The 13,135-nt window shown below is 22.2% G+C and overlaps 2 protein-coding genes across 5 annotated transcripts in view; both read left to right on the plus strand.

The window, feature by feature from the left end:
• The window catches only part of LOC129610696 (kinesin-like protein Klp68D), a 62,677-nt gene that overhangs the window by 45,649 nt on the left and 3,893 nt on the right, over positions 1 to 13,135 (plus strand). For 2 of the 3 annotated variants that reach the window (XM_055523346.1, XM_055523347.1), the window contains one exon: positions 1,491 to 1,587. The gene's annotated coding sequence lies outside the window, so the exon portion shown is untranslated. Of the gene's footprint in view, positions 1 to 1,490; positions 1,588 to 10,339; positions 10,460 to 13,135 lie in introns of those variants that run through there. The other variant, XM_055523348.1, reaches the window with a different exon arrangement.
• LOC129610697 (protein numb) overlaps positions 8,867 to 13,135 on the plus strand; it is a 79,111-nt gene continuing 74,842 nt past the window's right edge. Inside the window, exon 1 of one of the 2 annotated variants that reach the window (XM_055523350.1) lies at positions 8,867 to 9,451. The gene's annotated coding sequence lies outside the window, so the exon portion shown is untranslated. Of the gene's footprint in view, positions 9,452 to 10,440; positions 10,460 to 13,135 lie in introns of those variants that run through there. The other variant, XM_055523351.1, reaches the window with a different exon arrangement.

Genomic DNA, 13,135 nt, shown 5'->3' on the forward strand with positions numbered 1-13,135 from the left:
AGCAAGAAGCAGAAGAAAAATGGTTAAAATAGAAAAAAAAATTCACATGCAGTCAGTGACTGTGGGAATTACGGTTACAAAATAACTTTGGTGTAAAATAAATTTTGTTCTTTTCATTAATTTTTTTTTCTTTCTTTTCGTTTCTGTTATACTTTTTAAACCAAATTAATTTTGAATTTTTTGTTTAGTTGAATGGCATTGTAACGGAAATTTTTTTTTGTTTACATATGCATTCTGACATTTCCCGATGGAATCATACAAAATGTCAAAATCAGCTGATTAATTCAGTTTATTGACATTATTATGAAAATGAGGGGTAAGAAGTGTAATAGTGTTAGTAATTTTTATCAATAAAATTGAAATATTGGAAGAATTTGATTCAATTTTTTTTTTTTGTATTGTATTTTGTGTATGTATGCATGTGTTTTGCATTTTATTTGAGCAATTTTCCAATGAAAATTATTTGAAAAGTGATGCCAGAGTTCTTTTCATTTTAAATTTTGACTTGAAAAACTAAAAATTATTAAAATGATTTTCCAAAAAATTTTGTTTAATTATGAAATTATGAAATTTTCAAATTTTCAAATAATATCACATAATTATCATTTAAACGTCAAATTCGATAATCTAACCTAATAAATTATGACAATTAATTGTAATAGGAGAAGTAGACTTGAAAGCTATATAAATCCTTAATCCAGCAGTAATTTCCTGAGTCCTGCATTTTCTCAATGACTGCGATATTTTTGCTATTCTGATGGATTTGTCGCAACGCAACATTTAAACTGTCGATATGGAAGCACTAAATTAATTATAATAAATTTCTCTCTACTTTTATAATAAATTTTTCTCTACAACTATTCTTATTTATATCTTTCATAGATGCTCTTTCGATATTTTATTTGCATTAAATATCACAACTCACAAAACACTTACGTAAAATTCACGGATACGTCATTCGACAAATGCTTGATAAAATAGCAAACATTTATAGAAAATTTTCTAAAAAATTCTTAAATGCTGTGTTAGTTGTACAAATAAATTCATTTTAATTGTTTGAAGTTAATTAAAAAAATTTTTTGTATTTACATTATGCCGAACCTATACCGGTCCCCCCCCCCCCCCCCAACCCACACTCTCTCTCCCACTACTGCATAAATATAAATTACAATATAATAGGTAAGAGAAAGCAATAAAAATTAAGAACTTTTTTAATGAAAAAAAAATCACACAAAATTTTTTTATTTTTTGAAAGTGTGGGAACATTAAAAATCTAAGGATGAAAATAATTTCATAAAAAATATTTATAGATTTTTTTCATAAAACTTCAAACTTAGTAAAAAATATTTTTCAGCATCATTTTTCTTTATTTTCTACATTTTTCTTCTATAAAATGAAAAAAAAAGAGGAAAAAAAATTTTTATAATTTAATTTTTTTTTTATTTTAAAATTCTTCTAATTTTTTTCCTCTCTTTTCTCTATACTTTTAGGAACGAGACATCATAAGACGAAATTCTTTTAAAGAAATCACATCTGTTCCCGTTATATACTCGTATATATATTAAGAGAAATTCTTCAGGATATTTTGTAAGTTAAAATTAAAATTTAAAAAACAAAAAAAAATTATTATATCATATTTGATATTAGTGTTAAAAGGTATATATGTATGTAAAGCTTACAGGACATGCCATCCATTTCCATATTGAAAGTTAAATCTTGAAATAGCCAAAGATCTTTGTACAATATTACGGCGGACATCACTAATCTTGTCATATCTTTGTTTCCTAACAAATTAATTTAATATCAGTTGTGCACACTTATTTATTATACTCGTAACAACTAAGACTAACTAAGTCATATATCAACCGCAGAACAAATGGATTGATTGTATTAAAAAGAATATTAAGCTACAGAATAATTAAAATAAAAGCCGCCACAGGCGTGAGTTGTCCGAAACTTAAAAAATCTACCAATTAAACTCTTCGAATTGAATTTATGGAATATCGATATTCCACTTTCTATCCTTGTAGGCAGGCAAATGTTTTATAAAGCGAGTTGTTACAATCACTTCGCTCTCAGAAATTTTTTATTTGATTCAATTTTCTCTCTGACACTTTGTAAATTCAATCACCTTATATAAATAGAGAATTCCTTGATACATCTTACCTACCATCTTTGTAAAATTATATATATATCTAGTGTAATTTTATTCTACTATTGAAGTATATATGAAATGTGCGTGAATTTCAAATGAAATGTAAGTATAAATAATAATGAAAAAATAAGGAAAATCTAGGATAATCAGGGTTTGAGAAGAGGAAAAAGCAAAAACATCATTAAATAAATAAAATTTTTTTTTTTTTGTTTATAGTGAAGAAAATGGAAAATGAAATAATAATGTTTTCGGAAAATATTAAAAATATAAAAGCAAAAAATTGTTAAAATAAAAGCAATTTCCTTTTATTTTATTATTATATCTTTATTTAAATACATTTATAGTGATATACCCGATATTTTTATAATAGAAACGTAAAAAAAGACGAAATAGCAGAATAAAGAACAAAAAATACTTTTAAAGAAACGGTAATTGAAAATGAGTGACAATATCCTTATTTTTCCATTTTTTTTTTTTTGTATTCAACCAAATAATTTTTGAAAATGTTCTAATTTTGAGAAAATATTTTTTCGATGTCATGGAAAATTGAGGATGAGGTTTAATTAATTTTGATATATTTTATGTTACAAATATAAATATATATATATATAAATAACAGTATATAAAAGGAATTATAGAAGAATATGAAAATTTGTAATTCAAAATTATCACGTTCTTTATAGTATTGTTAAAAGTTATTCTTTAAAATATTTTAATTTATTTAGATTTTATATATAGCTATTTTTTTGTTTTGTCAAAATAATGAGATTATTGATGGCTTATTCTATTTTTTTCGGAATATATCAGACTAACGATAATGCTATTAATTATTTGCAAATGAGACACAATAAGAATTATGTATAATTTTAATCAAATATATTTGACGATTTCTCAATTTAAAATTTTAAGATTAGGATTAAATTAGTAATTTATCTGCATTTATATTAGAAAATATTTAATTTTTGCTTAATTTTTTTCAATAAGTAAATAAACGTGGCTAAAACTATAGCTACTAGTCTATGCAAACAAGCAAATTCGGTTGTTCGGTTGCATTCATTTTGGTTTGTTTTTTTTTTAAATAATTAACATGAAAAATTTTCATATCTTTAAATATTATAAAATTTATAATAAAAATAAAATTGATCTGGCAACACTCATTTATTCTATTTTCTTTCCATTATAAGCTGGATTGGATTTTGTTTTACACACACATACCCTCTTTTAGCAAATAATTTACCCATACAAAAAATTTTTACAGTAAACACATGTATGATTGTATATAAAATTGCGATCTTCCATTTCACTACATTGAAAATTATTTTCTATACTCATGTAAACACCAGTAAAAATGTAAAATTCTCATAAATTGCCATTGATCTATTTTACTTTGCATTTGTGTCAACTTTTAAAAATACAACATGTTTACGTGTGCGTAAAAATGCTTAAAAAATTTTTGAAAATTTTACCAGTAAATTTTATATTTTTACATTATTTAAATTCCATGTTTACATTATTGTGTATATGTGTGAGTATAGCTATGATACTTGCCATACCTGAGTAATTTTTTTGGTATTATGCCCCCTGATGTTGTCTTTTTCACTTACATATACATTGAAAATGTAATTGTCTCGTGCTAATTTTGTACATATGTATATTTTTGAAATAACAACTGCATAGCGGTATTTAAACGATTTTAAATTATACTTATCGAAAAATATGACGATTGTTTAAAAGGTGAAAATTTATTTTATGATTTGATTTTGTATATATGTACATACATATGTAGGTTTATTCGAGTACTCGTTTATTCAAATGTATGTATGTTTGTTTTAACAAGATAAAATGTTTTTAATTAAAAAAATATGAGAATACGAAAAAACAAATATTGTAAATGTGTCATTCATGAAATTTTAATAGATTTTTAGGAAAAAATTACAATTATGTGTACATATGTACATATATTTTTACGGCCATAGATACATACTTTACATACACGCATTTGCCTATTTGTTAGGCAACTAAAGTTAAACTGAAGCACATGCGTACATGTACTTATGTACATATTTACGCATGTATATACAACATAATATGTACATGCTTTATGTAGGTTAATGTAATATGTATGTAAGTATGTCAAATAGTTAAGCAATTTTACTGCAATATCAATTTAAAAAATAAAACAAAAGAAAAATATCACTTTTTTGAAATAAAATTATTCATACATAATATGTGCATATGGTAATGAATGTTTACGCCTTGTATGCGTAAAATATTAAAAATAAAGAGAGGAGAGTGTAAATTCCTGCAAAAAAAATGTTTAGTAACGTAAAGTCGCAAATACTTGTGTACGCATGCATGTAGAGTATGTTTGAAATAAAATGTAGAATACACAGTTTTGCATAAAATAGTTTGCAATGTTTGACAGTAACCTCCAATGAGGTAATCTTATGTCACTGTCAAATAATGCAAACTGTCAAATTATTCTTTTTGGAACATACATACATATGTATTTAGAATTTTCGGTGGAGTAACTTTTCTTTTCAAAAAACATTTTATTTGTGTTTAAAACAGGAATACTGTCATGTTACTTTCATATAAGTATATTAACGTAAATTATTTATGAGAAGAAGCAGATTCGGTTCCATATACTACATATTTCGAAAATAGTTCTTGACCTATACGAGTAAAAAAATTCTATTTTCTACGTACGAATGCTTGGAATTGTAAATTATGACTATATATATTAACTAATACATACATAAAATGTATGTATATACATCTGTAAAAATGACAAATTTTAAATTGATTCACAAAATTTTCAGGTGATTAACAACAGCATATTTTCTTAATACACATTCCATACTTAATCAAATTTTTTTCTAATATTTTTTTTTTTATTTTAAATTAGGTTATCTATAACTAAATAAAATTAAAATTTTAATTAATTACATTATTGTTGTGTATTCTAAATTTCTAAATTTGAAATAATTAAAAGTAATTGAACGACCATGAACTATTCTATATAATCTCTTTAATTGAAACACAATTTTTTCAATTGAAATCAAGAACAGAAAAGCTTAAAAATTCCAAAATTTACTAAAGTATGTCTAAAAGCATCAAAAATTAAAATTCTACATTTAAACCTCGAATTACACATACAGTGAAGAATTCATTTTAAGTTTTTTAAAGAATTTTAAAATTAAAATAATATTGTTAATCAATCGTCAAACATACCAAACTGCAGTACATTCTTTATTTAATATTGATATGAAAATATTGTGCATGCATGTATGTTTGTCAAAGAAATTTGATAAAAACTAAGTAAATAACTAAATATCATCTGTAATTTAGATTAATCATTGTGATATAATGCCGAATTGGTTTTGAATTCAATCACCGTGAGAAACTTTTAGAAAATTTAAAAAATCTTAAGCTTTTGTGTCAAACTAGCAAATATTTATGTTAATATATACATATGTATACAGTAGAAATCTGCTCCAGTGAACACAATTAAAACACGGAATATTCATTCTATTGAACAAGTTCACTACATTAGATCTCAGATTTTCTCAATTTAGCTCTTTGGCGCTTTAGATGTTCCATTCAGTACCTACATATAAATTTTACTTTAATAAACAAAATGTATTGCTTTTTTTTCTAATTCAATATCAAAAGTCTTGTTGCAATGAGAGAAGAAAAAGAAATACAGTTTTGTAAAATATTGTCTTTCACTTTCACCCCCTATCTCTCTTTTTCATAAATATTTTGACCCCGTATTTGAGTATTTTAAAAAAATAGCTTATAAATTAATTATGTATATAACACATTCCTAATGAGAAAGCTGTTAACTGTTATACTCATAACAAAAATAATTATTAATTTTTTTTTATTATTATTTTATTAGGTATAAAATTTTTCTAAATAAAATTGTCATTATTTCAAAAAGTAACTGGGTTATAAAAATCATCTATTGTTTTTAATTATTATTATTATATTTTATTCAATTTATAATTATTGTTAACCCAATTTAAGAATTGTCCATTATATTTTAAAGTAAAAAATTATCACACACCTTCATGTTAAAAATTTCATTCACAATAAATAAATAATAACAATAATAATAATAAGGGAATTGTATTAAAATACGTGCTGTACGCCGTGCATAGAGTACCCATAATTCTTGTATGAACCTATTTCACACATAAATATTTAAATAACACTCCACTACCTAATAGGTCGAAAAACATTATATTTATTTACATACATACGTATGTATGTGGACTCTCGTGTGTAGAAAAAAGCACTTCCATATGTAATTTTTGAAGCAATTTCATTAATTATTAAAAATATAGTAGGCTCATACTTGATAGAACAATACTGTGATATTCATTTTAAATAATAAAATACTTTGCGATCAAATAAAACCAAATTTGTGATATCATTGAATACTTTATTAATTCGAGCGCATAAACATTGTATACATTTGTAAATAAAAATGTTTAAATTTTTAAGTGACTTTCATGGCGGTGGTTTATCATAATAATAGAACAAAATAATATTGAAGAGACAAAAATTCCCATGCCACATATCACTATTCACCCATTCACCATTATTGAATGAGTCCAATTAATAAAATGATAAAAATATCATTTGTTTTTTTTTTGTTTTTCTTTTTATTTCCAATTTCTAATTTTTTTTTTTAATTTTATTTTCATTTTTACTTCGAACAATTTAAATTATTAAAGAACTATCAAACTGTGTGTGTTTGTGAAGTGTTAAATTTTGTACAATCGAAAATAAAATATAAAAAATATAAGAAAAACAAAAAATGAAATTGATATAGAACCGATAAAAAAAATTTAGGGTTACCATATTCATAACAATTTTTATTTAGATAATAATAAAAACTTAGTACCGTTATTCAACAGTGCTCGAAATTGATCAGTGATATCATTTAGTATATAATAGTTTAAAGTGTAATATTTATACAGAAGACAATTTTTGTAATCATACAAACAAAGTACTTATTTTGAGTGGCGTTATTATATAAAATTTAACCGTCATCAAATTTTTGTGGGTTATGGGCAAATATATACTATGTAAGTATGAGTATGGACCATTCGAATTTCTTACATTACCTACTTACAAGAAGAAATGATATTTTTAACTGACATTATTAATGGTTTTGTTTTGACAAATAAAAAATTTCTATGGAATTTTGTGTACCTATTATAGAGTTCTTAAAAATTTTTTTTTAAAAAAATTTTTCAAATTTTAATAGTCACAATTGAATATTAGCAAGCAGAATGATGGGTATACCGCAAACTACGCCTTTCCGACGGCTGGTATAAACAAAAACTTATTATTTCACTAGCGACACTAGTTTGTTTGTATACATAATTACAAATTTTGAATGTTAAATTTTTGAACATTTGACAACCTTTTAATGTTATTTCATGAAAAAAATTATTTTATACATAATGATTGCATGTTATTTTGTTGTCTTAATATATTTTTTTTTGTTTTCTTTTATGTTTTTACTAAATAATTATTAACATTTTTAATATTTTTATAAAATGTATCTTGTATTTTTATACACAATCATAAAATATTAATAAACATGTATACGTACATACATAGTTACATTGATTAACTACAAAAGATATTTTTAGAAATATACCTCACAATATTCAGGCAATTAATATAATTTTTTTCATAATCAAAATAGAGAGTGAAAAACGAACACACGAAATAATAAATACCAACTCGATCAAAAGCTAAAAGAAAGAGAAAAACAAGAATAAACTAAAAATATAAAATACGCTTCTTGTTTTTAGTACTCTACTCATACAAAAATGTGTAAATTGTACCAAAAAAAAAAAAAATTTTGACATACAACAGAGAATTTCATTGACGTTTAACAAAATAATAAATTATTTGTTTCATTTCATTTCATTTATTTATATATTTACTTTTCTTAAAATAATTTTTATGAAAAGAAAAAAATGTAGTATGAAGAAAAGACAATTTAAATAGTATTGTAAAACACGTTTGTATGTATGTATGCATACAGAAGGAAGCCATAAAACAAATTAAAATATTCATTTATAAGAAATATAGTTTAAAGGTTACCAAATCTTCAATATTTTATGCATTATTATTAAGTGTATATGTATGGGTCATACAACAATATAAAATAGCCAATATAACTGTATAAAATTTTAAATTTATTATGTTTATTATTCTTGTTTTTTTTTATGTTTTCTTTGATTTTTAGTGTATTAGTTTTTTTTTTTTGTTCTTGTATATTTTCCTATTCATATATCCATTCCAATAAATATCAGTGCATATGTGGTAAAAATATCTTGGAAATATATCGCATATGAACAAACAAAAATATAATTTTCTTTTATTTATATGAATACATTATATTTTAAGAACGATATTATATATATACTTTACAACATAACCCTAAATATATTTTAAGTAAAAAATATTTATTTGTGTGAGGTTTGAGGTGTTATTAAAAAAAAAAAAGAGGTAGAATAGTATGAGTAGTCGTTAATTTCCCCATGCTATTTTTATATAATTTTATTCATTTATTATACACTCTTACGATATATGTATGTAAAAGAAAAAAAAATTTTTTACTATAAGGTTGCTTTATTATAAGACAATTGAAATTTGATTAGAGTAGTTTGAGACGTTGAAATGTTACTTTCGCGTCATACGTGTTTTAAGAGTCGTCGCTTTTTATAAAGGGAATTAAAAATTTTTTTTTTGTCGTCGTCAAGAAGTAATTAAAGTGTTTTTTTTTTTTCGTATATCTCGTGTATACCGTTCGTTTATTTAATGAAAGTGACTTAAAAATAAAATATAACCGTGCGTTGTCCGTCCGTTTTTTTTATTGAAAAAAAAATCACAATTTCTAAATTTTATTAAGGGAAAATAATATTGACACTTTATTACTAAAAAATTTAAAAATATTTTTTTAACGGGATAAAATCGCGATTTTAATTCTAAATTGTACTACTTATTCAGGCATACAAATATACATATATTTGTATGGAATAGAAATACGTGTATATACGTACAAATTTAGTAAAAAAAAAAATTCGATCAAATTTTGACAGACGAATAATTTTTTGGTTATAAAAAAAAATTCCGTTGTCGTATGCGTAAAAATCAGTTCAATTTTTTTTCTCTGTGTTTTTTTTTTCTTTTATAAATTTTTATTGAGAAAAAAATTTCAAATCTGAAATTCATAAGAAGTGATCTATGAATTAAAAAAAAAAAGTGGGTGGAAAATATTAATAATTTAAATATATGTAGTTAGATTACTTGTTATACACATACATACATATATAAGTAACTATAAGTATGTAAAAATTTTATTTATACTTAAGTTTTTTGCATAATTTAAATAAAATAAATAATTTTGTTTTTTTGCTTTTCTACACTTACCATAAATCTAAATCGCAAAATTTAAAATAAAAATTTGTCATAAAAATAAAACACGTTTTACCAAATTCTAGTGGAATTTTTTCTAAAATCATTAAATATAAATTAAATAAAATTTTTATTTTAGCACAAAATAAATAAAATAAATTGAGTATTAGCTAATTACAAAATATGTAAATAAATAAATTACCACATCAAAACCATTCACAATATGTAATGTAACACAAGTACTCGTAATAGTTAAATATTTATAACATTAATTAATATCGAAATTACTTATCCAATAATTTTTAAAATTTAAAAAAAAAAAAAGAAACAAATAAAATCTTTACTTAAATATTTCAAAAAAATAAATAATCGAAAATTTTTAAATAATAATTTCATAAATATTGAATAAAAAATACCAAAATACAAATTCGCGGGATTACAAATTATTGTTTAATATAAATTAAAAGAAATTTATAAAATCAATAAAATAAATTAAATTTTTAAAAATTAATAAAATTGAGAAAGTAAAATAAAATTAATAATTAAAATTAATTGAAATTAAATAAAATTAATCACAATTCAAAATAATTACAATTCACAATTTTCTAAATAAAATTGAACTTAATAAATTCATTCGTGTTATTTATAAAATCAAATCTAAAATAATAATACGTATTTTAATATATATAAAAGTGTAATAAATACTTATATACATATTTATTATATACTTATACCTAATACATAATATTATAATAATCATAATTACTAATATTGTGACGAAAAAGCAGTTAAAATATTCAAGACATTTTTATTATAATTTTTCAAGAAAATCTGAAATAAAATATACGAGTATAGGTAATGTGAAATAAAATATATGTATGAATATTTATAATATTACATACATATAAATAAATATGTAATATTATATTATAATAATATAATAATAATTAATTAAAGTTTGATATTTAATTTGCATTCCATCAAGGTTATATTTCTTCTGTGTATATAAAATATTTTTTTTTTCTCGTTTGGTCTTTTTTTTTTTACACAAAAACTTTATTTTCACGTTTTCTCATTTTACAAAGATTTTTAAAATCAGCATAAATATAGTTATATTGTATGTCAATATGTATAACATACATATATAAAGGAATAAATGTACATACATAATATGAGATAATGAAATAAAAATATACAAAAACAAAATTATATATATATACATATTATAAACACAATATCGTATACGATATACCTTACTTTTGCCATACATAATTATAATAAATAAATTACACATAGTGTGATTACCTGTTGTTAAAATATAGCAAAAACATATATGCATACATACATATATTATGTATGTATGACTGACTTAATTACTCGTACATTTTTACATAGTATAACAGTATAAGTATATACAAACGTTCATGTCTACTTATAATAAGTAATATCAGGTTTAATTTTTTTTTTTTTGTTACTGTTCAGCTTCAAATCTTTGTGTGTTTTTGTTATTTTTTATAAATTTTGTAAAAATTACTTTATTCTGCATATTTTTATATTATAAAAATGAAAAAATATATGTAAATGTTAAGTGTATGGGAATTTTAATTTAATATAACAATAATTTTTATACATGTCATATATAAAGATATGCATACATATAAATATAAGTGATCACTTATATCGCCAAAAAAAAAAAATTAAAATTTGCTTGCAGTGGTGAACTCAGCTGGTATACACAGTGGTAACTGGTGAGATTTAACCGGTTTTCTTTTCACTTACATACCAGACCAGTTAATTTTATTTTTGAACAAACAAAATTTCTATTTTTAATTATGAATTTAAAATATTTGGTTTCTGTTTTTTTTTTTATTGTAAATGAAAAATATTTAATTCCAGATTTAATTAAAAACGAGAGTAGAATTAAAATTTAAGACTAAAGAGAGCAGCAAAATATAAATAGAAAGAGCAGAAAATTTGAAGGCTGTTATGTAAAATAGTTATATGTAGTAGATAGAATAATTATGCACAAATTAAAAGTCTGATAAGTGCTTATATTGAAAGTCCGACATGAAAATTTTCATGCGTCCCTACTTAACACAAATATGAATATGATTTGCAAAATAATCAATACATATTATTAAATGTCACAATTAAATTCCCTAATTTTAGGAATTAACTGTATGTTTACTAGAATTTATGAATATAAATAAGTGTTACCATACTTTATCAGAAGTAAATAATTATCTCTTAAATTTTGACAGACAACTTATTAACAAATGATAGTGTACATACACTCAAATTGTACGTTAGATATACTAATAAACTTACCTTGATAATATTGTTTTTTTTAGTATTACGTTACAATATAAAGCTTAAAATACGAGTTTCTTTACCTTTTAAATTATTATAGATACGTTTATTAGCAATATTTTCTTTTCATGTTCATATAAAGAGAATTACGATAACGACATTGAATGATAACAGAATTCAATGAGTATTGAATTTGACTTATTAGAAAATGATATCATATGTGATTGCTCTCTTGATTTTATAAATTAAACACTTGTACTTAATTTATTAAGAATTTTGTATGTTAAAATAAATTTTGTTTTATTAGAATGATTTAACAGAATATTGAGTCATTTTTGTATCTTTATGACATAATTAAATTTTTATGGTATTATAGTGTATTTTTTTTTTGTTGAAGATTTCTTCTTTTTTAAGATTGTTTAATAAACGTGCTATTTCATACATTTTGTTTTTAAAATTGATTTTAGTACGTCGTGCTACATTAGACTGTTTCAAATGTGTCATCTTTCTTACAAGTAAACGCAAAGACATAGCGAAAGATTTTAATGAGTTAATAATATCAAAATAAATCTCGTAATAAATCTTTTGAATTTGCCACACTAAAATTCTCGAACACTTGTCAAAAACAGTTTGAGAAACTGCATTGCATTTAAATGGTTTTTGACAATTAATGTCTAAGAATATTATTAATTTAACAATAAACAAAGGATGTAAACACAAATTAATAATCTTCAGTTAATATTATACAAGTATACATAAATAGAATTATTTTTTTAAAAAATAAATAAATTTCGCAGAGTATTTCTATTTAATCAATTTTTCTCATTAATTTCTGCCATATTTGCAAATCCATATAAGTATCTGTATTTTTTTTATTACACCTTTATTTGAAATTTTCTGATTTTTCTCATATAATCTGCTTATTTGTAAATATTTTTATATACTTTATTATTTAAAATTCAACATGATTATTGAATTTGTACACAATGACCATGACAGAAACGCTAACAAATTAACATTTTAATTATCACACTTAAACTGAGAATTTTCTTTCATTGTCAATTTACAATATGTATAAGTGACAATTCTCTGCGAAATTATAGACGTAAAATACGCTATGATATTTAAATTTAAATATAGAGATGCTGCTTAGTCCAAAATTTATATATATAGAGATTAAGCAATTTATTTAAAAATAAGTTATTTAAAAAAATTTTGAAG

This window comes from Condylostylus longicornis, unplaced genomic scaffold (genome assembly GCF_029603195.1).
Source record: "Condylostylus longicornis isolate FDR11 unplaced genomic scaffold, ASM2960319v2 ptg000046l, whole genome shotgun sequence".
NCBI classification, from domain to species: Eukaryota; Metazoa; Arthropoda; class Insecta; order Diptera; family Dolichopodidae; genus Condylostylus; species Condylostylus longicornis.